The 27,380-nt window shown below is 38.0% G+C and overlaps 1 protein-coding gene across 1 annotated transcript in view; it reads left to right on the forward strand.

Annotated features, from left to right (window-relative positions):
- The window catches only part of LOC139699999 (potassium channel subfamily K member 13-like), a 244,096-nt gene that overhangs the window by 11,863 nt on the left and 204,853 nt on the right, over positions 1-27,380 (forward strand). The gene's annotated exons all lie outside the window — the stretch shown is intronic.

A 27,380-nucleotide genomic window follows, 5' to 3' on the forward strand; every position in this document is an offset into this window, starting at 1 on the left:
GTGGGGATATGCTGCCTGACCCACTTGTATATTTTTGTGCGAAAGAGAGAATACCTAACACCCCAATTTGACGATTGTGAGATATCTCCTGACTATGATAAATACCAGTCTATGCTGTCATACTATGACAGGCTGAGTATCAAGGCAGCTGTTGTCTTAGGTGATGACGATAAAGATGTTCGCCGCATCCTGAAATTTTTCTGGCCTTTTGAATCGAAAATAATTTTTAAAACGCGAAGTGAAAACTTATAATCAGAACAAAATTATGCTCATTGTACTCTATCAAATAGGTTTTCACAGACGAACAATAGCCTTTCTGTGAATTCAATAGTTTCTTATTCTATTTTGTAAAATCTATGATCAATGAATAATTAAACTGTATTTTTTCACAATAAACTTAATTCTTCTACTATCAGTTTGGGCACATGCATAAACAAATTAGGCATCCGATTGTATGCCTAACCAGTAAGTTATAACTGGCGATTATGTCACCTTTGCGTCCAACCGGTAGTATTGGAATAAAGTTTAGCGTGAAAAAATACAGTTTAATTATTCAGCGAAAAGTCTTCAGTCCAGCTTATCCTTTCTCTCAATAAATAGAAATTTTAGGATCGGGTTAGTATAGTTTCACCTCGAGAATTAGACTCGAATCTAGGCATTGTTAAGACTGCTCACCCACCAAAAAAAAATAATACTACCTCTATTCGAGTGGAACTTTCGAAAAAGCTTTGAAATTCAGGTTATTTTTGGATTTTGCGACACTCTGAAAAGGAATGACAAAAATGTATATCCAGGTATCCACGAAACCAAAAGCTTCCACAATTGAAATAATGCAAATTGGCGGGAAAATACACTCATTGGACAGTGAATCCGAAAAAAATCACTCATGTGCTTCTCTTTAATACTTAACGTAATTATTCACAGCATCTTATTACATGACCGATAATGAATTCCTCTTACTTACCTGGCCAAGATTAGCGTCACGGTTCTGGATTTAGGAACCCTTGACTACTATAAAATAAACAGGAAACTAGTCCTCGCACCCACATATGTGGGCTTAATCCTTAAGGAAGGATTATCTCAAGGGTCCAGAGACGCGTCCCTTAAATCGATGACCTGTAGTCTTCGCTCTTAATTAAGGACTTACGGTATCTCCCAGCGCACCCTGAGAATGCATAAACTCCACCCTCGACCTTTTCACTTTAATGGCATAGAGTATCAAGTTCATATGCGTTCATAAATAAAATATTACGGAGTAAACTTTATTCGACCTGAAATAAGGGCATAGTTCAAAATATAATGATTCGCATATTTATTCTGGGAATGACGAGTCGCGCATACTTTTCCTTTAATTTTTATTGCAAAAAACTCAATATATCATAACTATAACCTACGGGTCATTACCGTGGAAAGAATTTTATAGAAACTTCATCCAATTTGGAGAAAAACGGAGATTAATCCGTGAATTAATGCCCAGTCTGCCAAATGACGAGGAAAACCGCTGAATAATGGCATTTACCTAGCTCTTTACCTCTAAAATTAGGCCGACCAATGTGAATAGTAATTTCTTCAAACTTAGTAGCTTTTCCCAGTAGCGTTTTGGGTCAAAAAAAACAGTATTTTAATGCATTTTACTTCAATATTGAAATTTTTTATTTCAAACTTAAACCCAGGATATATAATCGGAGGTGTAATTCAATTTAGTTTCGCGTCCCACATTTCCATTTTTTTATGGGCCCCGGTTATATCAAATTTATCAAATGTCTTCTATAGTTTCCGGTTGGGATTAAAATGCAATTGCACTTTAAATATTTTCTCGACTATGCATTATTAAACAGTATTTTACTCGGCAACCAAATTTACATTTTAAAAATTCCTCTGTGTAAATTAAAAATGTTCATGGAATAATTTTTAAGTTATAACTAATGGTGATAGAATTACAAATCGTATTTGACGTGCTGGCTGCCACAGCGATTTCTATTGAATGCCACAGGGAATGTCTGTCTTATACCAATTTAATTTTAATGTAATTCTTCAATTAATTCATGGTGAGATCATTAAAAATATACGTACTTTTTCCCGCTGAAAAACTTCACCCAAAGAGTATTTCATTTCCAGTTTGGTTTATTGGATATATCATGAGGAGATTTTTATTAATTTTCTTTACACGTTTAAAATTCCAACCCAATTGCAGGTTTCATTTGAAAAGAAGAGAAAGCTCACGCTCTGATTTGAAACACTGAGCAATTCCTAGTTGGGTATCACTTCGTTCCTGTCAAGATTTGAAAACCCGCGTAGAACAGTTGGCGAGCACTTAAACACTTCATTTGCGTCCCGTCGAATTGGATTCCGTTAAATCTTGTTGACACAGATGTCGTCAAAGGAGTAATTCATCCCTTCGTTCCTTCTCACTCTACTTTCTTTCCCAGTCGCGCTGTTAATTGCAATCTTAAATCGCACAAACCCGATGTATTTCTTTCCAAATTAATTTCCGAGGTCAGGAATTTTATAATCATCCGCCCACAATTGGAGAACAATCCATCTCCATCATAGAGAGATAAAAGTTGTGAGGAGAGAGAAGGGAGCAGTAAAGAGAAAACTCACGGCCAGGAATACCAACGTCATAGTCTATAACCTTCCTCTATGGAATAAGCACCAATCTTACCGGTTATCTGAAGAATTCCATGCATGATAATATCAAGCTTCTGGGTCTGCTCGCGAATATACAAAAGAGTATTTTTTTCCCGATGAATTTGACGTTCCCGGGAGGAGATATTTACTTGAGCAAGACGTACATTACGAAAAAAAAAGATTTGTTTCCCTCGTACTTAATTGGTATAGGATAAAATATATGCCTACTTCCGTTACCATTTCTTTGTTTTTAGTCCTTCATTGCACAGGCGTTCGATATACTCTACCTCAGATCGTTTATCTAACTGTAAACACCTGGTTTTCAGTAAAATTATTGAAAAATTGACCACCATGTAGACGACATTTTCCATTCTTTGCCATTAAATTGCCAGCCAAATTATTTTTTTATGTTTTATAAAAAAAACAATTCCATAGGGTAATTTCACACAAGAGCATTGGTACTTGAAAATCAACTAATTCTGTCTCACTATTCCTTTTTTGGCACATATTTATTTCAATAGAGTTTAATACCTTTCCATGGAATTGCGAAAAAATAAAATTATACCTGGTGATGATGAAACATGTTAAAACGCTTGGGACCATTCGTTTGTAATTCTGTCTAAAAGTAGTTACTATTTAAAAATGTCATATGCTGCTCCTTGATAGTTATCAGCTTGCGCATTAAAATAAGTTCCATCAAACCCTGGGTAAATTATGGAAATATGCGGATTAATGAAATCGCAAAAATATCATTCACAGGGAACGGCATAATTACCTATCTAAAGCAATCCAATGCGAACTCAATTAGTTCATGGAGGTGGGGATCCCGATGTGCGACCGAGTCGGATGCGGATGAGATATGAATGGAAGGGAGGGGGAAAACCATCGACTCGCGTGGACATTCATTAGCAAATTCAAGTGACGGAAAACGTACGAATTTCACATAATCGGTGGCGTGTATCCCTTTGACGACCGGCGTAGCGAAACAGAGCCTCGTCCCGCATCCATTAAAATGTCGCGGGTCGTCACGTCCTAGGCACAGATTAATACATGGAGAGGGATGAACAGATACGAGTTCAAATGCGGCAGCGACTCTTGATTGGAGGCGTTCGTTAAACGGACAGCGGCCATCATCGATAAGCTATCGGAACTCTAAACGGAAGAAAATAGAAACTCGGGGTTTTCACGCGTTTCCTTTTCATTTCAAAAATACGCTACCGCTCGTTCGTGCGTGAGAGTTCCACATTAAGCTTCTCTGGTCTTGGAGTGCCCGCTTCGAGACTCGAACTCGCGACCTTTTGGGTCGGTCAATGGGGGACGCAAAGGACTATCCCGACCGACAGGACCAGTAATATTGACATATATTATCCATGAAATCCCTGTATAGTCAGCAGTAATAGTGAGCGGGATATGTGGCCGACATCTATGGTTATTTCCGCCATTGGGGATTTGTAGATAATTTGATAGGGGTCACTTGGGGAATGGAGAAATGGTGGAGAGAAATCTTGCATTGAAATTAGTCAACTCGTACTCTTAATGAAAGGAGCCAAGGGGTGTACAGTTTAACATCCCATCCGACGGACAGCTCACTTAAAGTGCTCCACGCATAGCGCCCCAATTAGGGATCGGGATACCACTGAAAAACGACGACGGATTTCGTAAAAGACTCTTCCGTGATTCGAACCCAGCTCCTCGGTGTGGGAAGTCAGTACACTTACCATGACGATTCACTTCAATTCGCAACTGATGTTAATTAACGATAATGAATTAATGATTTAGCAACTAGTTAAAGATAAAAATTTTAATTCTTCAAACTTGACGTGGTTTCATGCCAGTGCCCATATTCTAGAATAGTGGTGCCATAACTACGGCCGCGTATATATTTGGGGCATTAATCATAAGTGATAATTACACAATAACGATTTTTAAATATTAAACGATTTCCTAAGATGCTTAACTCGCCCTTTTGTATTTCCAGCTCGAGGAATACATGATAAATAAATATTATTTCTCTTTTAAAAATATATTATATAGTAAAAAACACGACGGATTTTCATAAAAGAGCGATACTGAGTTTTTTATTTCCATAATTGTTCATGCAAAAATTTAGTTTCATAATATATTGTTATCTTAGCATGAAATTTGTATGTGATACAAGTTTTTATTGATTTTACTCCATTAATGCGTCAGTTGTAGCATTGCAATTTTGTCTAGTGCGAATCTTCAGTTCTCCTGGAGGTAACACACGACTCAGCATCGAAAATTTGTTATCGAAAAATATGAGTCTTATTAGAAAATTTTCACACGCCTCTAGCACCACCAGAAGAAGACTTTTAAAGCTTTAAGGGCGGAATGAAATCAAATTTCAAAGTATGGTAGACCTGGAGCTTCAGTTTCTGACTCCTCTTACGGAAGTAAACATTAAAACCAATACTATCATTGTGAGGGCGAATTCGTCCAATAGCGTTAAAGGCATCATCATAAATATTAAATATTTTAATGCGTTCAACGTTTTTGCTTTGATGCTAAATTTTTATTTAGATGCACAATTTACGTGTGGTGTAAGTTTAAATGTTTAGACTCCAGCGTAGCGTCAGCGGCAGCCGTTTCATGAGGAAAAACGTTCAGTTAGCCTGTTCCTCCCCCTGATGATAGAAAAAGGTTTCCTGAAAGGTGTTTATTCACAATGAGGAAAAGGAAAACGTTACGCGAAGATAGGTCGGGACGATGGGCGGAATGAAAAAAGACACTTCTTATTGATTTTCACGCGAAAATCACGATTTCACGGTGGATTTCGCGGAATCCATCACGTATAAACACGCATTGTTGGCAAGCTTTTTTATCAACGCTTGGGTGGTACCCAAAGGAATTCTAAATATTTCTGTGCTTTAAAATTGTAAAGTGCTCTTAACTTAATCTGATGGCCATTCCTCATAATGGCTGCAGCGATATAAAAGGATACTTCTGTAAGAGCAGTGACTGTAGCTCCGAGTTTACCTTCCTTTAAAATTGATTGTCTCCCCTTTATTAAAATTTTAAATCATTATCCAGTTGTAAGCTAGGAATAAATAGACTCTCCATAAGCCTACTTTAGTATTATATAGGCCTTGTTGGGAATTTTATTTGACAAAAACAACATTTAAATGTAGTGTATTGTTCGTTGCGCGTGTGCATCGTTGCTATAGGCGAACTCAAAATGCTTTAAACTGCAAAGAGAACTGCAATACTTTATTCATATAAATAAAACTTGTTTCACTTATAGATTACTGATAAAAACAAAGAATTTTACATAAAGTTAATTTTTTTCCCAATAAATTTTGTGGTCAAATAATAAGTGATCACTCGTTAACGAACCACTCTCATATAAGGTAACGTGGCCCACCTACGTTCGAGTAATGTGCAATCCAGCAAGACGAGTACAATATTTGGGCACTACCGTTATTGTGTATCCGAACGATGCCCATTGTTTTTTGTCTCGTGATAATACATTCGCAACTCGAAACTTTAACATCTACATCCGCGACATTCCATGCAATCCTTTCGGAAGAAGTGTGGCAGGGTATGCTAGGCCACCAGCTTACAGTAAGTGAATACATTAGTTTTCGATATTAGTGATTCAAAGCAAGAATCAGAGGCCTTAGTTATTTTTTTACTTGTACATATATTCGACAGTCAATATTTCCAAAATTTAACGCGATCTAAGGAGCAAATTAAACAAAGGTAAACCTAGTGAGAGTAGAGGAAAACAAGAAAACTATAATGATTTCATTTTAGCATTTTTAATTTTTAGATTAAATCACACGACAAAATAATAAATTAATTCAAATATTATACATAAATGGACGAAACTAACACGATAAGAGGAAATACAGCCACAAATGTAACAGTTAGCATTAATTGCAAAAAAAATCTTTGGTCGGTACATACAGGAATTCTGTATTCTGCCGATGAATAATTACCATTTTTTATGATGAGTAAATTATTCAAGTGGAGAAAGGCCACAATGGGTTTTTTTAAGTGCTTAGTTTCTTAACACCAAAGTGAAGATAATTAAAACGCTCATAAATAAAATTAACAGTCAAACCTATCGCTTTTCTCATTCTATACAATGAGTTGACATCAGTCAACATAGAAGATTTATATAAGAAAGAGAAATATTTAAAATTAAATAATTTAAGATTTAAATATTTTGTGTGCGACGTGTTTATTTGGATGCTCTGCTTACCTAACGTAGCAATCTTAATAATTTATCCCAGAGATTCATAATAATGCTCGAAATTCATTCACTTTGGTTTCAACATGATGACCTTATAAAAAAAAAGATTGCCTTTTTTTCTATACCATTCCACTTTGGATTAAAAATTAAAATGCAATCTGGCTGGGAGATGAAAATGCGTGGAAAATTGTCCAAGTTTTATGGGGTGAGATTAAAAAAAAGAAAAAATATATGTATTCCCGTCCGTCCTTCGTATTCTCCCACCCAACTTTTTGAAGCGATGTGCGAATGAGGAGGATGGAAGAATTAAAGAGAAAAAAATTTGGATTTTCTGTTGACTTTGAAAAATATCCCGACGTCGTCGGTGGGAGGAAAATGTGGGCGTCGTAAATCTGTCCACTTGTTAGATGCGAGGTAGCGTGTCACGCGAGACGAGATACAGAGAAAGGTTTGCCAAGCAGACACGTGCAACGCGCCTCCCCCTGGATACTTAATCCACGTTTAACAATAAGACTCCACCCCCTTATAACCTCCCCCACCCTCTCCATCCCACCAAACCCCCTCTCTCCACTCCCCCACGCTCGCGACCACCGATTCCCGCATCTCCAGCAAGCGGGACACTCTCACAATCACAAAAATCGCCAATCGGGGTTTAAATATTTGATCGCGCGCGTCCCGACGCAACGTTTTCCACCCTCCCTTCGGAGGGAAGTGAAGGATAATCGATGATATTTGTAAAACCCTTTGATGTGTCTCTCGGAGGTGAGATTAAATTTTCGCCATGGCCACATTGTACGCGCATACACAAATACACAAATCCAAAAACATACATTCGTACCGTCGAGAGAGAACGCTCCGACGTCTAACATGCACAAAACCATTTGTCTATAAACGCCATCGCCTTTCCTTCTCCCACCCTACCAAAGTTCGACGCCCATCCTATCAGGGACCAAAACGGCCGGGCATGCGGCGACCGAAATCGGATTGTCCGGATGGCAGGAGACGAACGAAAAGTTTTCGCTTAAATCCGATAATTGTCGAGACCGGCCCGGACTCGAGCGCGTTCAACTTATTAAAAGGCCGGTCCGCTCTACGAAGGGTTGATAGAAATGTTGCCGGGAAACATTCCGTCACACCAATTCCCGGAGGGGGAGGGAATGGGGAGAGGGGGCGGCGTTTATTCACGTTTCGGTGCACAACAATGCCCCGTGCGAAACAATTGGCCCTCCAGTAGTCTCCGAGGTGATCGACTGAATGCTCCGGTACCCACAGCACCACACCCCCCCCCCTCCATCCGAACAAAAAACGACCAGGCGAACAAAATAATGCGGATCCCAATGATTGAGTCAGGCTTTCGATTATGTGACCTCAATTCCGAAGTGAGAGGGGATGGGAAGAAGGAAATAATGGACCACTATTTTGTTCGACGTCAACGAGTAATGACCGTTAACAAGAATCAATTACCCTCTTGATGGACAGATGCCGTTGAAATTTGGTTCTGCGCGGAAGTTAATCCTTTTTAGGATTTCAGTTACTTTGGAACAAATATTTAAGACAAAAATCATTGCAAAAATTACATAAAATAAAAGAGAAATAAGCAGTGGAAGCAATGAAACCACAAAGCTACCAGTTTCTTTTTATTACCTATAAGCGTTCGTATTAGCATCATTTCCAGATGTAATGTTTATTTAACGATATTAGTCTACAGATGTTCCCGTACCCTCAAATGTCAGAAGGCACAATTCTTCTACACAAAAGTTCCTCCATACCTTATTTCGTTGATCGATGTTAGATGTTGCCCACTGGAATAAGAGGGCATTAGAAAGTTAATGATCTTTTTAATACCGTCAAGTTTTCACTGCAGGCCATCAGGTATGATAATGCTGAACAGCAGTGAAACGTAGCATGCCTTAAAGTTTAATTTCTATGAGAAATTACAAACTACATTAAAAATGAGGCGTTTTATTTTGATATCATCTATCATGGAAGTTTTCACGGGGTGTTTTCACAAATTCACTTGAGAGGGACGTCTGTATATGCTGAAACGACATATACCGAAAACCGTCTTCAAATGGGAGAGTTAACTGCATAACCGTTGTTTCCCGAGGTTTATATGCACGAGTGTTTAATTCTCGTTATTCCCTAGGAGTAAATAGACGCTAGTTTACTCTAGGGTTCACTTAGAGTTGAAGTTCGTCCTGGCGTCGTCTTAAACTCGGAAATTTTGGGGGCTTTTAAAGGAACAAGATATTGTGACGAAATACCGTACATTGATAATCCTTAGATTTGCGAATGATATTTATTATAAGTATTACCTGCAGAGATTTAATTTTGTATTTATTAGTCGGTTGATATTTCAGTTCCTTGAGTTGCAAATTTTAAATAAGTAGTATTTGCATTTGAGCAAAAGGTTTGAGCTTACATGAGGTTTTACTTGAAAATGGTGACGTGAATCAGTAAACGCAGCATATTACTGAATTTATGGGAAAATGGCTACGAGTTCATTTAGGGTTATTATTGTATTGTAATTTTTTATGGCATGAATACTCAACAAGTCTTTTGCTAGGTAAATTAATATATTTGTTTGTTAGGTAAAATATATATGTTTCAGTATATTTCAGGAGTAGCCTAGTCAAATACAGTATTCATTCATATTTAAGAGAAAATTAATATATATATATATATATATATATATATATATATATATATATATATATATATATATATATATATATGTATATGTATATATGTATACATGTATATAGAATTTGAAGTATTGATGGTTTTTATTTTTTTGCAGTTTCCAAATTATTAAAATATATCCAAAATCAATAAATATAATTATGTATTAAAGGTGAAATTTATGAGAAAATAGTTTGCAACGTGACCTGAAGGAACATGCAAAGGAATGCAAAAAAGGCGTTAGGTGTCCCTGTAATTTTCTGCCACTTTTTTGAACTCGTTAGCATGTGTTCTTTCAATTATGTTTTTGCTCCATAACATTGTTATCAACGCCTATCATTCGCCCCATTTGTCCTAATTCGAGTGAATCCCTCCCACGCTACTGAACACGGAACATTTCTTGGCCGTTTTAGGATAAATTTCACTCTTAAAACTTACAGTATAAACAGAGTGTGAGAGAAATATTTCTAATTATATGTAGCATAGAGAATAATAATCAGTACATGACCAAAAATTTTATCCTCTCCGCCCATCTTCAAGCCAATGTACCTCTATTGAGAATTTTGTATGTATGAATATATATATATATATATATATATATATATATATATATATATATATACAAATCCCTCCCAAAAACTAGTCATTAATAAATATTTTCCTTCAAGAAGATATGCTTTTGGCAACATCACATTTATTTATAGCACATAATAACTGGATGAGGACGTTAAGTGTGTTCTTTAGACTTAATCATGGCAGTAATACAACCGAATTCCTGAGTAGGAATGAACAATATTTATCGGGCCAAAATTGAGAAATAAATAGACCTAAAAGAAGGTAATTGTTCTCCTATTATGTTAATTAATATCAAATCGTAATTCGGCCGCGAAAGTTTTAAATGCTGTATTTGAATTCGCGGTCGGTAATCGGAATCGGTTAAAGTGAATGTGCTTCCTTCAACAATTCTAATGGCTTGGCCTTTCCATTAGGAATAGTTCTAAGTTCGAAAATGTCTGTGCTTGTAGCATATTTTTTGCTTTGATCGCATCGGCTTTAAACCAAACTCCATGTTCAGGTACACTCAATCTCGGGGTTAATTCGTCGATGGCCATTTGCGGTACATCTACTAAACCATGATCTATCGTATCCTATCGCATTCTGAATGCGTGCCTCGGAATACGATAGTCGTTCGTGGACTAACCACACATTCCTCTGCGCCAGGCACTGGGTATATAAGTATAATATTAGATGGAGTGGTCACTTTGGCGCGTGGTGCTCGCTATCGCGCACTGAAAACCGTGCTGTGGCGTGCAATAAAATTGGTGGTCAGATGGCCACCAAGGCCGAAAGGCACTGATTGTACACCTGGGGAGAGAGTGTGTGGACTACACCAAGGGTTCAGATCCCCCTTCATGTTTATCGGAGGGTAGCTTTTGATTCACATCCGATGCACACTGAACACGCGATAAGTTTGCACATTCCTTTCCTTTTATTCCCTTCCATTTACGTGCACATAACCGCCGTTGTGTTCTCTGCTTGTCTCGTGATCGTTAAACGGATGTGCGCTAAGTGCAAAAAGTAAAAGGGGAACGCAGCGAAATGGGCCTGGGTAATTTATGCTACTGCCTGTTTGTTTTTTTTCGTTTGGTGTGTTCGTTTCCGTGCGGATGCGGGATATCTTTTGTCTCAGACTTACCAACACTTAATTTTGTTTTAAATCTTCGAGTTTAATTCTGGAGGATAACAGCCGCGTTTTTCCTAGGAGCTTCATGATAATTTCTGTAAGAGAGAGTACGAAGTTAACCGCATTCCAACCCACTGTGCAACAGAGGAATAAAAAAACTCTTTCTTTTCAAACATTAATAAATAAGTTACCACTTTGTGATTTTGTTTTCATTATTGGGTCACGTTTTCAGGAACGAATTCTCACTCAAACATATATAAACGAACGTGTCAAATCGTTCCCTATCTGGGTAGACAATATCACAAGTTTGATTTGAGGTTATTTCAGAAAATTCCACCCATTTGCTTATTTCAATACTGCATTTGCATTCTTCTTCCTTCTCTGTCACAGCCTGTTTTTTTCAAACGAAGGCGCCATTGAACTCATACACAGATGACTAATATCCTCCATGCCAAACCACTCCAACGTAATTCATAAATATATTTGATTATTCGGCTCATATTCAGTCTTTCAATACGACCACAACCGTGAAGCATACTTCAGTTAATATTGTGAGCATTATTTCTATAGCATGTATTTTTGACCTCCTTTCAAAACTTGAGCTGATCAATAATATAAACATCAAAGAACAAAAATTAAGTTCCATTATTATTTTTCATAATGAATTTTTATTACACATGCACATGTGTAATAAAAAATGTGTTGGTGGAGCGAAGAAGTCCTGTGGGGCATCTGTGAGCACTGACCCGCGGGCCGGGGTTTAATTCCGGGAGATGCCTCTAGGCACCCTCAGCTTCACTTAAGCTGTGAGGATATTCTAGTACCAGATCTTCCTGGGAAACCACAGGCGGTATAGGGAAAGGGACTACTCCCCCCCCCCCACTATCCTGATGCGTAATTTGTATGCGGGGTATAGGTGTGTTCAGTATTAGTTGAGCACTAGATGTACATTTCAAACCTACCAACTTTCGGATTCATTCCTTCATTTTCTTATGATGTTTTGTGTCATGGACGTATTTTAACAGTAGATAAAAATAATTTATTTGTTTAAATATTGACATATGAACTCATTTTATTCTGCTATTCATGACGATCCGTCCACAATTTCAAAAAAATATTCCAATAATGTATCGTGCAATTCAGCCTCATATCAATCGATAGCTAATAATCTGTGGGGCTAATATGGCCTACCACTGGAGTAATGAGATGCTAAATATCGAGAAGAAATTAAGATAGCTTTTTTAGACTGTATTCGAGAAAAAATGCAACTTTTTCTCATTAAATAACGAGGTGTAATTAATTAACTAAGAGAATACCTATATCTTACTTTTATTATTATTAGGCGCAAGGTCACTTGCGACTCAATTGAAAGTGGTGACATGTGATGAAATTTCAAAGTATTGAGGCTAAAAAGTGAGGAATCCATCGCGCGCCCTACTAAGTTCGATTTAAAAAAATTGCCCCGATAGATTCCGATTTTCATTTCATTGCCTTCCCAATTTCATTCAATTTATTCGTTCGACTATAATCCGAAATCCCTCAAAAATGACAGATGTTTCTTATGTATCAGTGATGAACATTTAATGAGGCAAAATATATTCCGATTGTGAAATCCAACCGTTGGGGAAATATAGTATTGCGTGAATATGAACGAACCTTCATTAATCATGCCTTTCATCGATTAAATAATGCGGCACTTCGTATTCTGGTACAAAGTGCGTTATGAGATTGGACCTAGACGCACTAACGCTTAATTGATTAAAGTACATTATAGACAAGAGACTAATGGATTTCAGTGAATGGATGGCTGGAACACTACGATGATTCGTTTAAAATTGGAATAAGGGGCATGTTTTCTTCTTTTTTTCTAATTCAATATTTTGAAATTCCTCCAAAACGTTAATTATAGCTCAGATTTTTTTACGCTCTCGAAAATATACCAAATTACAATTTAATTTCGCTTCAAATGAATTTATCAAACCATAAAAATACAAATATGCTTTGAGGGAGGACGTTTCTTTCAACTTCTAAATGTAAAAAATTTAAATTGTTGGCTTAAAATTCTGAGCGACTTTCATCCATAATTCCAAAACCTCTGATCACAAAGTTTCGAAATCAAGGAGAAATTATTTTAGGTTTATAATATTTGGCGCAATAATTCAATGTACTCCCCTAATCTCTGCTATTTGCATAGGATCTGAGTGAAACTGTTAGTGCTATTACTTGGTGGTATTTGCCTATCTTATAGATGAATCTTACACATGAAAACTTTAAGTTTCCAAAAACTAAGCACTAAGTCAATGGGTTGGAATTGCCATTATTTTTTATTTGCCTGAAGGAGAATCTATGGTTTAAATCCAACTGACGCATTGTGGTGTTTTCCACCTTCACTGGATATACTTGTTCGTGCAACGGATACTCCTATTAAACCGCATGTGACAAAGGGAAAGAAAATTGAGCACCCTGAGCCCAGAACGTGTGAATTTCTAGCACCATAGGGTTTAGAGCATAAGGTTTGCTCAAAACAAAATTAAATCAATCCGACGAAACCGTCCTGGTTACCGTGATGAGGTCGGCGCGTGGTGGGAAATTTTCTCCAGATTGAGTGGCTAAAAAAATGAAGATGCCATTTCGTGTGGGTAAAGTTCACCATTCTACAAAAATCGATGAGAATCGAAGTTTCCTATTACCAAAATAATGAGCATAATATACTCATTACATAGAATCACGGATGATCTCTTGGGACACCCCTACCTTCAGTCAAAAGGGCGCCATCTCAGGTAACTGGAACTTCGTTGGAATCCGAGTGGAGGAACACGGTAAGAAACTTAATTGTTTACCCTGAATGCGAAAAATTTTGCATGCGTTAGGGCTTAGTACGGAGTGAGTCTCCCCTACCCCATCAAAACCAATCTTCGCATAGATAATTGTGATGACGAGCTTGAATGCGAAGTGTGGGGTTTACAATTGACATTACCATTACGGTTTGTCAATACGAGGATTGGTTTTCTAGCACCACATCAAACTATTCTCAGCCGATCTCTTCATTACATCATAGCTCCTTGCACCGATATTTTACAATAGTTTTCAAATTAGTACTTCCCCGCATAAATCTCCCCTTCATGCTTATTCCTCTAATTATGGCTATATGTTTCCCTTCTCCTTTTAGGTGTCCTAAATATGCTTCTCTCTTCTTCACATTTATCGAAGAACTTGATTTGTAGCTATGTCTTTTTAAATTTCATCTGTCTTCTGCGTTGCCACATTACCCTTTTACAACAATATTTTCCCTGCTACCTTTACCATATTATAACAGTTCACATGCGTAGAAAAGTAGGTATTTATAACATACCACTTATGAAATTGACGAAACCACTTCTTCTGTTGAAGATTACGCGGTTCCGCGATACTTTTAATTAATCCTCGCGTGATTTTCAATCTATTTTGTGTGTTCTACGCTTATTAATTATTATAACTTGCCAGTATCACACCTGTGACGCATATAAGTGCAAAATAAAAATTATTGGTACTAGAACAGAAAATACAGAATGGAAAAATATGTATATATATATAGATATATACATTATATATATGTATGTATGTATGTATATATGTATATATATATAAATATATATATATATATATATATATATATTTCCACACACACTTATATAATATATACATATATATACACACACATGCATAGAAACTCGTAGACACTGTACAAATAATGCACATAGAAACAAAAATAAATTCACACGGTCGCTCGACTGCGAGAACCTACAGCCTTCGCAAACAGAACAAAACTGGGGAAGAAAGGAAGGAAAGGTCGGGGCTCAGGAGAGGGGACGGACGCGGTTGAGTAAGGGAGATGATTTAGTGTGTTTTGTTGAAAACTGGGATTTGGTAGACCCGGAGGGCCCAGATTTGTGGACTCACAAGTCCTCACGTCTATGTTGGTAGAGGAATCAGATAGGAATTCCAGAACGGGAGGAGAGAACAATTGATCGAGAGATAAGTCATGAGAGGCAAAACAAAAAAGAATATGAAAATATATAAGATTATATGAACCATTTCCAAATTCAGTGGAATTACTATTTACCTAGAGTATTTTTTCTTTGTAATAGTAAGTTCTTCATATGACGTGAGTTGAAAATATTGTAAACTGGAAAGAAGCAAGAACGACTGCCTTTCGGCAGTACCCTCACAATCGTGTACTCATGCATTGAATGTCGACAAGCGGCATTCGACTCATCTCTATTGTTTGTTGAACTTGCGGGCATTGCTCCGCCAACAATAACTTAGCTATTTGCAGAAATGATATTTACGACGTCATATTTACTTCTTTGCCGCGTTCTATCGTAAGAAAGCCGTTAATTAGGAGTTCAAAATTTGGATCAAATGCATGGGAATTCAGTACACAATCCACGACACAAATCATCTCAGATAATATATAAAACACGAAGCGTACATCCTCAACGTGTCCAAAAAATATCGTCGAGAATACAATAACTTCTTTCCCAACTTTTTCGCCTGATATTTTTGCAAAATGTGATCAGTTTCCTCAATTATGTTTGACGTGGATTTGCACAAGGTGACGCTGGAACCTTATCTAGATCTACGCTGTACTCTGAAAGGATGAGTCTCGGATCTTGAGTGTCACACGAGGATTGATTAATTTACGAGCTTCTACTAATCTATTTTCATATTCCTGTAGGGTCTGTGGTGGACAGTGGTTTAAGTGAGGTAGGCAACATCAAAATGGATATTTTCTTGATTGTCTTTCACCGGCTAAAACGCAAATGATAAGTGTAAATGGAAACTTTACACTTCTACAATAAAGATTTACTATTTCACGACCATAGTAAAGTGTAAAGTTTCTTTTTTACGCACATCATGAAGGAATTCCACAAAGTTAAACCTGAAAATGATATGTTTGAAAAGCATATGTTGAAAATAATATGGTAAATGTTAACTTTTTTAACGAGTGCAAAATGAGTAAATGAGAATAACAATGAAATTAGCCTTGGATATTGCATTTACAACATTTTAGGTTACATAGAATTTCTGAAGTATTTTAACTCCTCGCCCGGTCACTTGAAAATATTTTGATCCTTTAATATACTCGGTAAAAAATATGTTTGTCGGTTTTTACACTTTATTAATCCAATCTAATTTGCATGGCTCGTGCCATGGTAATATGGGGTTGATAACACATTTCCAGCATCTTCGCTGAAGAGACCTGCTTCCAGATTATGCAAGAGGCGTACTCTGTCTGTTCAACTTCGCTACATGAGTGATTCCTAATCAAGTATATCTAGATACGCTTTTAAGTTTATCACAACAAGATTTGACAAATCTATTTCCTCTGCAATACACGCGATCTGATTATCCAATCAATCTAACTTCCCGTAATGATCCCTTATAATTGTATGTTCTAACAGTAACATCAAATAATGTAAACAAAAATAAGGTGAAAAAAGTTATTCTCCAGGACGGTGTAAACGCATCCATGAAATGAGTCCCAAATCTCTCTTTTTTTAAAATAATTATTCCCATTCTATCAAACGCTGAGTTTTGTCTGATAGCTAACTTAAGCTAGTGAAGTGGATACTCCAGAAGCGAAATTAAGACACCGGGAAATGAGTCTTTCCACTCTTTTTCGGAGGGGGGCGGAGGAACTTTATTAAATTCATAACTCCTCTCAAGTTATTTTCACCACCTGCGGCAAAGATTCGAATCGTAAAAAAAAGTGCTTAAACCTTTGAAAATATTTTTTTAATCGCCTCTGAAACACTTTCGGGATTAGGCTTATCATAACGGATTTACCGGCTGTTTTATCTCAGGGGGGGATAACTCAATAACCACAATATGATGCCGAAAGAGATGGAAGGAAAGAGAGAGAGAGAAGTATCGCGAGCAATTTTAGATGGACAATCAGAAATTGGCGAAATAAAGGTTAGAGAAGTCGCCTTATCTTATGCAGGTGACGAAACCGAAGGATTTTGGCTAAAGAGGGGGATTCAGAATACACCAAAAGAGGCGGAGGAAATGGGAGAATATTACATCAGAAGGAAAGAAACTATTTAGGAAAAAACCCGTCCCCTCCCCCCCCCCCCAATCCTCTGCGTTGACGTATGTGCTCCCGTCTGAAAATGAATTTCCCACCCCACCTTCCACCCACTGTCCCCTGACCCCCGTTCCCCCCTCATTTCCCTAGTGATCAAATTCTGACGTGAATCGAAGAGTAGCTTCTAGTGGGCCAGGATTTTATTTCCGGTCTGGGTTTTTCGAAGGGATTAGAATTAAGACTCCCTTCTTTCTACCATGAAATAAAGGAAGGGAAGGAAAAGAAGATAACACCATCTCTCTCTCTTTCTTTCTTTTTTGCTCTACTTGGGTGGATTATTTTTCTTAGTAAGTCTTCCTCTTCGAATGTTCGTCTGCTGATTTCAGTCTAACGGCCATCCAAGAACGAGGCGGTGAAATAAGGTAATTTCGGAAAGAATCTGGAATCGGTCTCAAAAATGATGGAAAAAAATAAAGAAAGAATTAAAGCCGTACCGTCTCCTCCTCCGCGATTACCTTCGGTGAACGCAGTAGTCTTCCTTCAGCGATTCCGCCTTACCTGGTTTTTTTTGGAGGAGACATATTTGCGACCCCTTCCCCTTTTCAAAATTGGTCTCCAGTTTCGATCTTGGGAGTTCCTAAATGCCTCCTCTCTCTCTATATATCCCCCCTCCCCCGCTCGCACCCGTAACCACGCATTTACTTTCTTATCTTCGATTGGTGACACGTCTCGCCAGACTCTTCCGACGATTTGACCTTGCAAAATGCTGAAGTGAGGTGAGGTTCGTAAGCGAGGATGGTCTTAGTATCCCGAGAGCCGAACTTTTTTTTTCTCTCTCACTCTCACGGATCGGACTTTTCGGCGCCTGAAATGACCACACCACACCGCACCGCAGGGTCAACAACCTTTAAAAGGACCTCTTGCGCATCTAGAGTCGGCTCCCGTATCCCTTCAGTCCGGTCGATCCAGGCCATAGAATTTGCATCTCACGTAATCACCCACTAATATCTATCTTTTTTTTTAAGACGGCGTTTAATGGGAACCCTTCATTCTCATTCGCAGCGTGATTTGTGTAATCTCACTCTCTCTCTCTCTCTCATCTCATCTCCATCCCGCGGCCTCCCTCCATTTCCCCCTCCCTCTTTCACATCCTCTCTCATATTTTAACACCAATTCCCCGACCACGCAGAGAGTTCTTTTTTCCGCGCGAAATATTTTACCAAGATTTTCTAAGAGGTCAGATACTTCCGAGGAAGGGTATTCGGGGATATAAAAGAGTAAATGAATAAACACCTCTCGTGTCGTGCTGAAAATATAGCAGCAGAAACGATGTGCTCTGGCTGGGTGGGACTTTGTTCACAAGGAGAAGGCAACTGAAATTAAGGAGACGGTGAGTTCAAGTCGGGAGTTGGATGGTCTCGACCTGGATTATCACGTAAAAATTTACGGTCGAACCCCAAATTGGATCCTTCAATGACGACGTCGGCAAAGTGTATGGATGTCCATAAATTTCCCCGAGGTAAAATAAAAACCTTCAACTCTTTCGTTTTACCCTTTTTTTCCCATGTTTATTCATAAAATTCGCTCGGTAAGCGAATCTCCGTCGGGCGTCCTATAGAAGCATCATATCGGTAACCGTAATAAATTAAAGCAACCATTGAACAAACAAAGATAACTTATGCGCTGGTTGGTTTTACGACTGCGTCCGACACGATGATTTTCGTTTACGATATCGGCGATGGAAAGATTTTTCCACGGTGTTTCCTGCTGCCATTTTGAATGCCTCTCGTTGACGCATACTGCAGGTAAAATCCAGTCGAAGTTCTCTCTCTCGGCTTATGATGCGTTAACGTCTTATCCTGGGTTCTAGCCAACCATATTCATCTGCCTCTTTAGGTAATCATACTAGTTATTCGCGTGCCCTCATGAGAGATAATATCCTGCTTGAATGAATTACTCGTGCTTGGAATTTCCCACCAACCCAGGAGTTCTCTCAAAAGGGATGACGTACACACACATGGGAGATAAAATTATTGGGGCGATAAGAGGCGATTGAGAACATACACGCATGGCTAACGTTATCGTAATCCACAATGCAAATAAACCTCATTCATATGTGTGCCTTGATACAATTAGGGATGACATTAATTTAAAATTAAGTTTCATTAATTTGTGCTTCCAAAGGAAAAGTCAAAAGACAACTTTTGAAAGGAAAAAAATTAATACGACATAATTGCTTTAAGGAGGTAATCTGGAGTAGAGATTTATAGAATAGATTATTGAAATCTTTTGCATAGAGAGTTGCTTTGTGTGGCTCGGAAATTTTGTCGTGGACGGTAGAGGTCAGGAGTATATATATTTGAGGCTTTCGAGATATGCCTGTTGAGGAGAATTGAAAAAGTAAATTAATTGGAAAATAAAACAAACACAGAAGTTCAAGGAATGGCAGGAAACGAGAGAGGATGGTTAGGACAAATTCAAAGGAGAAAAATAAAATGGGCGCATGGCATTTTTTTGGCTTTGAAATAATGGTGGCTAAAATAGGGAATTTTGAAAAAAGAAATAATCGTGGGAGAGAGAAAAGAATGTACTTGCTGTGCGGATGGAGAAAAGGAAAAACTTAAAATATTTTTTTTTTGTAGTGTACAGTGTCATGCTATGCGGTGTTTGGTGAGGATCGAAATGTGTGTGTTGATAAAATGTTTGAATACAAATGACACGGCCTTCTAAGGTACCCGTCGTCAAATATTCTTAATAGCATTTGTATAACCCAAAAAATTTATATCAATTTATTTGTTCGTCCATGGTAAATCTTCAGTTTTGTGGGTATTCAACTGTCTTTAAGCTTATTCAAGTTCCTGTAAGTATGCAGCTAAAAATTATAAAATAGGACAGAATGCCTGGTTTATTACGAATATTTTCATATTCTTATTTCGTTAGCATTTCATTGATTTAATACACACCATGTCCTCTACTTTTCCATGCATTCAAAGTCACCAAATTAAAAATAAATCCCCCCCACCTTAGCCAAAATGACCCCATCTTTTAGTTTGGAAATAAATGAGTTAAATTGAAAGTACTGCTGCATTAAAATTAATTTTAACCTTTATAAAGAGTAATTCTTCGATAAATTATTAGATCGGTTAATGATTAAGTTAGCCAGAGATCTGAAATTCAACTATTAGGAAGCTGAGAATACTAATGGATGAGTATATACAAAACTTAGGCATTAGAAATAAGGTATTATATTTTATAGGAGAACGGGGCTGTATAAAAGAGGAAAAATCACATTTGTCTGCAAGAGCTAAATTAAACACGGTTCTAATATTTCAATCTGAAGAAATTATAACATTGCTGATAATAGGGCAAAAAAATATGCAATTGTACCCAATTTTAATATCATTTAAGAAATTCAAACATTTGTAAAAGGAAAAAATATCAAGTGACTAAAGACTTGTGAAGGATTGAATAAAAGGTTTCGGAAGATGCTAATTAAGGTGAACAATACGGTCATATACGAGTAAACTAGTCCAAATGCTCTCGTTTATGAAATCCTAATTTGATTTTAAACATTTCATTCCAATAGTATTTGCTATTTAAATTTAACGTTTAACTTAGTTTTCCTCTTTATGGAAACCTGATAAACCTTGTTTGCAAAAGCAAATTCGCACAACAATGAAATTAATTTTCTAATTCTCTCAGCAATGAAACCTATTGAATGACTGGCGAGCTAAATCTTGGTAATACGAAAATCTAAATGGTTTTAAGAACTCCTCCCTTTTTTCTGTGACACATTCGTTTATCCGACCAATTCACTCTATCAAACGCCTTTTCAAAATCTACTAAACAGATAATGCATCTTAATTGTGGTAGTAGTAGTTTTAGGGCAGGTGACAGACAGCTAAGGTCTTTACAACTTCATTGTACTCTATATTTCTCTATAATAGTTACTTCTTTACTGCTCTGGCATCTCATATGCCTCTCCTATTCCTGAGCCCAAACCGATCATTTTCTAAATATTCTATTTCCCTGTTCTCCATCCTCTTGTTATTGATCCTGAGAATCCCCTTGGCTGCGAATGAAATCAAACGTGCTGTTCAGTAGTTCCCACGTAAGTCTACCTTTCCTCTTTTCAGGATTGGAATTACAATGATCTGGCAAAATTTTCTGGCTAGTTCCCTCCTACATTTAATAATACGAATTACTCCTTAAAACTCAGAAAACTACTTAAAGGGTTAGGAATTCTATGATCTCGAGTAATACAGTGGGAATGTTAGCCAGCCCCGCGGTCATATTTGATTTTAATTGCCTTTTTTCTCCCATTTGAATATGCCTGATGCAAAGCTATCCCCATCCACGTTATTTCCTTATTTCCAAATTTTCTGGCCTAATACTTTATATAGATCTATACCTTCCTTCCAGCTCTCTGGAATCTATCAGGTGTGAAATTGATAATTTTCCTACATTATCTTCAATCTTGATCACAACTCTTCCCTCTTAATTCCTTATAGGTCCTTTACCTTCCTGTGCGGTGCACCCATTTCAACCATCCCCTTCCACATTCTATCGCTACTTCTCCACCAAGCTTCTGTCGCCCTAAAAGTTCCCCGCCTCAATTTATAATTGATATCCTTGTACTGCCATCAGTCTTATTCTGAGTGTATATAATGATTTCCTTCTCTCGTCTATCTTCATAATCTATGGTTCCTTTTCTTATAAACTTTTCCTATAGTTTTGTTTGCAGCTTTCTATGTTCGATGTAGTTTTGCAGACTTCTCTCAGAACCAAGTGAAATTCCCACGGATATCTATAATTTATCTACTGTACGCCGTCTTCTCACGGTCATTCCATGACCCCCAGGCCAATCACCACATTTTGATCCCCTATAATATTCAAATATTTTCTTCTACAATTTTTATTTCCTAAATTGATCATGTATTTTTTCTATTCCTTCTTCTTTGTCATTATTTGGTGACGTGTACGGTAGACTGCACCAATGACCAAGTTCGCTGCTTTTGCCTTCTCTTCTAAAAATAATATTCAATCAGCCACTTGATAAATATTTATTACGCTTCTTCCAACTCTTTTATTCAATATTATTGCTAACCCTCACCGGCTCTCTTTTCCTTCGCTTTATATTACTCTATAAATATCACTCCACTAATCCCGCTATCCTTCCATCTCACCTCGCATAGCCCTTAAATTTCTTTAGACCCACTCTTTGTCTCTCGCTTGATTTTTTCGGATTTCTGTATTCTCAAAAACGTTCTAACACTCCTTAATTTAACTAATGTATTCTTTTTGTGTGTTGTGATTTTGTTTTGCAGAGACTTCGCGTTATGAGGAATCCGGGAGTCTCATCCCTTACCCAGTAGAGAACGACACACGGCTCAGCGAGAAGGGTTTAGCAGATGCCAGGACTCTATATCTATATTTGTGTCATCATTGTTTCATGGGATAATCCTCAGAAGCGTTTTTAACGTTAAACCATCATTAGTAGGATACATAACCACAGCAATCAACCTGAAGGTTGATTTAATATGTCAAGAGCTCAGCTAATACTAAGCACAGCGGCATGTGCAATGCATATAGCAGGGATGGGGTTTAGTTTCTTTTCGTGTGGCCCCTGTGGTTTCTAAGCTCTGGTACTCAAAAATCTCAAGAGCTGAAATGAAGATGAGAGTGTCCAGAGACGTGCTTAGGAATCAAAACCAGGCCCACCGCTCATTTTTCAGCGCTCTACTACTATACTGCCACGTCCCACAAAGCGGTAGATGTAGATCAAATTTAGGAAATTGTATGTATGCATAAATGAAGACGATTTTACGTAGAAGTACAAGCTAGCCACCATGCAGTTCGATGATTCTCTTAATATGGGCAATATGCCACATAATTCTGAGAGACTTAGCGCTTGGTAGTCCCTATGTTTCAACTGATTTCGAAACGGCAAACTCAGTACCTGTAACGAACGTGACGATCTTCCTAAATTTTCGGTGATAACCAGGAGGATTCGACCCTTTTGAGAAATTATCAAATGGAAAATGTGATATTTTAAACCTTTCGTGAGTGTGTGAAATTGTTCACAGCATTAAAGTTTTAATTAAATTATCTCATTAATGATCGCATGAAAATTTATGAGGTGAATAATGAATAATTTAAAATTAATATTTTCAAATGATTCCGCTGCACATGCCACACGTGACACATGACAAATACCAGGAACCGGAGAGGTCGTTAAAAAAACATACAGAGTCACTGAAAATGCGACGAGGTCACATGACATTTGAGGAAGATAAATTAGGGGGTAGAAGAAAATTACAAAAGAAAATCACGGCATTCGAATGGGGTATTTGTACTGAATTTGTTAATTATATACACTACTTAAGCTATATCCTAATTTCATTCTCAAACTATCGCGAAATTATATTCCTATTTATCAATGCGTGAGGGAGCGTAGTAGCCTAGTGGGTAAAGCGCTGGATTACTGAGTGGAGGGCACGAGTTTGATTCTGGGGAACGCCTCTGGACATCCTCAGCTTGACTGAAATTGTGATCTTTCGGGAAAGCACAGGTGCCAGCGTGGAAGGAGCCCCCTACTTTAATGTGTCAATTTCACAATCCCTCAGGCTCAGTATTAGATGAGCTCTACCGTCACCTATCAACCCGACCGACGAGAGTTTACGGGAACTGTGTGGTGAATATTGGATATCTGAGATATTATGTGATGGCAATGGAATTTAGTAACATTTTCACTTTGAATTTCACTTATCAGCCTCATTTTGTACAAACGTTGGTAGCAGTATGTTGTTGGTATAATACTAGCTCACTGAATCCCTGAAATAAAAGATCGCAGATTACCCCTTGCATACTAATGTCTCGTATTCTGAAGATTTAATTCCTTTTGAAAAAGAGGCTGGGAGCGCGTCCCCTCCTCTCACGTCACCGGTACTGGTTCACTGCCTATGGGAGTCATATTATTTCAGGAGTATTCAAATAATCAAAAGCACCTCTAATAGGTACAGATTACATACATTCGTCACTTTTAGGTTTTAAATGGTGCCTCGACAGCTAAGATCGTTTTGCAACACTGCAACAAGTTATACATCGTTGTGTAGTAAAATTGAAGAAACAACCGTAATTTTTTATTTTTTTATTTACAATTATGGTATGAATTTAAATGAACACGGTATTTTCTGACGAAATCTATTTAGTCGTAAATTCGATATGCTAAACATTAAAAATACTCACTCTAATGCCCTGTTTCCTAGGTAATAACGATTTCAACAGTGAAATTTTAGGATACGAGGACAATATTGATGATATATATATATATAAGATATAGATATATATATGTATATATAAGATAGATATATATATGTATATATAAGATAGATATATATATATATATATTTTTTTTTAAGGTAATCTACCGGTTAAGGTAGGTTTTTGGATGGACACAACTACCAAAAAATATTTTATTACTCCTAACAAAACACAAAATCCATCATCCTACTCTATATCAGGTCCTTCTTCAGCTCTGAGTACTTTCTTCCTCCCTTCATCCCGTCCAACATCCCTATCCTGTTCCTTCCCTTTCCACTTTTGCCCAACATTCTACCCTCTATAACAGTCTTCAACATCCCACTGCCGGTCAACACCCCCTTCATCCACTTCTCCTGCCTCCATAGGATTGCTCCCAACAAACCCCTCTCTTCTCCCACCATACCAAGTACTTCCTCGTTTGTTTTCTTCTCTGTCCATTTCACCTTCTCCATTCTTCTCCACACCCACATTTCAAAAGCCTCCAGTCTACGTCTATCCTTCTGCTTCAATGACCACGTTTCCGCACCGTACATAGCTACGCTCCATATCAAAGTTTTTACGAGTCTTTTCTTAACATCCTTACTCAAAGTCCCCGTCATCAACTCCCTCCTCCTTGTGAAAGCCTCTTTGCCTAGCGCAATTCTTCTCCTTACGTCCCTACTACTTTGACCGTGTTGGTCCAAAACACTACCGAGATACGTAAACTGCTCTACCTGCTCTAGTTTTTGCCCTCCTATTTTAATGTTAAGCTTGGCCTTTTTCTTTCTAGAAAATCGCATAACCTTTGTTTTCTTAATATTGATTCTCATCCCATACCTGTCGCACTGAATTTCCAATTCACTCAGCAATGCTTGCAGCCCCTTGGCTGACTGACATACTAAAGCTTGGTCATCAGCAAACCTAACTGATTTTACGAATTCCCCGCCCACTTTCATTCCTACCTCGAGTTCTTCCCATGCCTCTTTAATCATTTCCTCTGCATACAGGTTGAACAGCAACGGTGATAATGGGCAACCCTGCCTCACACCCCTTCCTAACACTGCCCATCCTGACTCCCCGTTTCCCACCCGCACCTGAGCAGTCTGAGACATGTACAGGTTGCGGATTAGCCTCCTTTCCCTCCAATCTATTCCTATTTTCTGCAATATACTCATTAGTTTTTCCCAATTCACCCTATCAAACGCTTTTTCGAAATCTACGAAACAGGCAAATACTTCCTGGTTGTGTTCTATATTCCTCTCGATTAATAATCTCATTACTGCAATGGTATCACGCGTACCTCTCCCCTTCCTAAACCCAAACTGATCATCCCCTAAGTAATCATTTGCCCTACTCTCTAACCTTTTGTTTATGATCCTGAGAACAACTTTAGCTGCGTGCGATATCAAACTAATTGTCCTATAGTCCTCACATGACGTGGCCTTTACCTTTTTCGGAATAGGAACTAAAACGGATCCCATAAAGTCTTCCGGCCATATTCCTTCCTCATAGAAACTACGAATCAGCCCAGCTCTTCCTCCCACATTTACCTAAACCTTTAGTAGTTCCGCGGGAATGTTATCCAACCCCACGGCCTTATTTAGTTTCATCTCCCTTAATGCCCTTTCTATCTCATAGGCTAGTATGCCTGGACCTAAGCTGTCTTCCTCTACGTCATTTTCTTTTTCAATGTCTAACTTTGTTGGTCTGAGTTCCTTACTATACAGTTCTTCTATATACTCCTTCCATCTCACTTCGATCTTTCCTGCGTCAACTATTACCTTACCCGCCTTATCTCTAACTGTTAGCATAGCTCTTCCTTTCTTACTTCCCGATAACGATTTAACTTTGCTGTACAGCGCACCGATTTCACCCTTCCTCTGCAGACTTTCCATATCCTCGCACTGCGTCTTCCACCATGCTTCTTTTGCTTTATTTGTTGCCCGCCTCAATTTATTGTTCAATTCTTTGTACTTCATTTTGCCTAATTCTGTATTTATATTCTTCCATTTTCTCCGCTCATCCATCTTTGTAATCATCTCATCCGTGATCCATGGTTTCCTAGTCCTTTTAGCGTTAACGGTTCCAATAGTGTCTTTTGCGGCTGTAGACAACCCCTTCTTGATCATTTCCCATTTTTCTTCGATAGTACTAAGCCCTTTACCATCCTCCATGATTTTCTTTACCGCCTGTTTGTATTCCTTCCTTTTCAACCCGTTAAATACGCTTCTACATTCCATTTTATAACTCGCCGCCCCTGCCTTATCTTTTTGAAACGTACGCTACATTTCATAACAACTAAATTGTGGTCTGAGTCCGCATCCGCTCCCGGGAAGCTGTGGGAATTTATCACACTATTCCTAAACCTGTGTCTAACCAGAATATAATCTAGCTGGTATCTTCCTGAGTCACCTGGCATTTTCCATGTATACCTGCGTCTTTTGTGGTGTCTAAACCAAGTGTTGGTGATGACTAACCCCTGTCTTCTGCAGAACTCAACTGCTTTCTCCCCGCGGTCATTCCTCGTGCCTAAACCGTAGTCCCCCACCTCATCACCATCTCTTCCTTCGCCTACCGTCGCATTCCAATCCCCCATCACTATCAAATGTTTCCCTGCAGGAACACACGCGATCATGTCTTCTAACTGATCGTATATGCTATCGACCTCTTCTTCCTTATGGTTGCTCGGTGGCATGTATACCTGAATAATAACTAAGTTCGTCGGTTCTGCTTTTATCTCCACTAGTAGTATTCTATCCGTTACCTGCTCTATGTTGACTACGCTTCTCCCTACC

Source organism: Hetaerina americana, unplaced genomic scaffold, assembly GCF_022747635.1.
Source record: "Hetaerina americana unplaced genomic scaffold, ioHetAmer1.1.p SCAF_10, whole genome shotgun sequence".
NCBI lineage: Eukaryota > Metazoa > Arthropoda > Insecta > Odonata > Calopterygidae > Hetaerina > Hetaerina americana.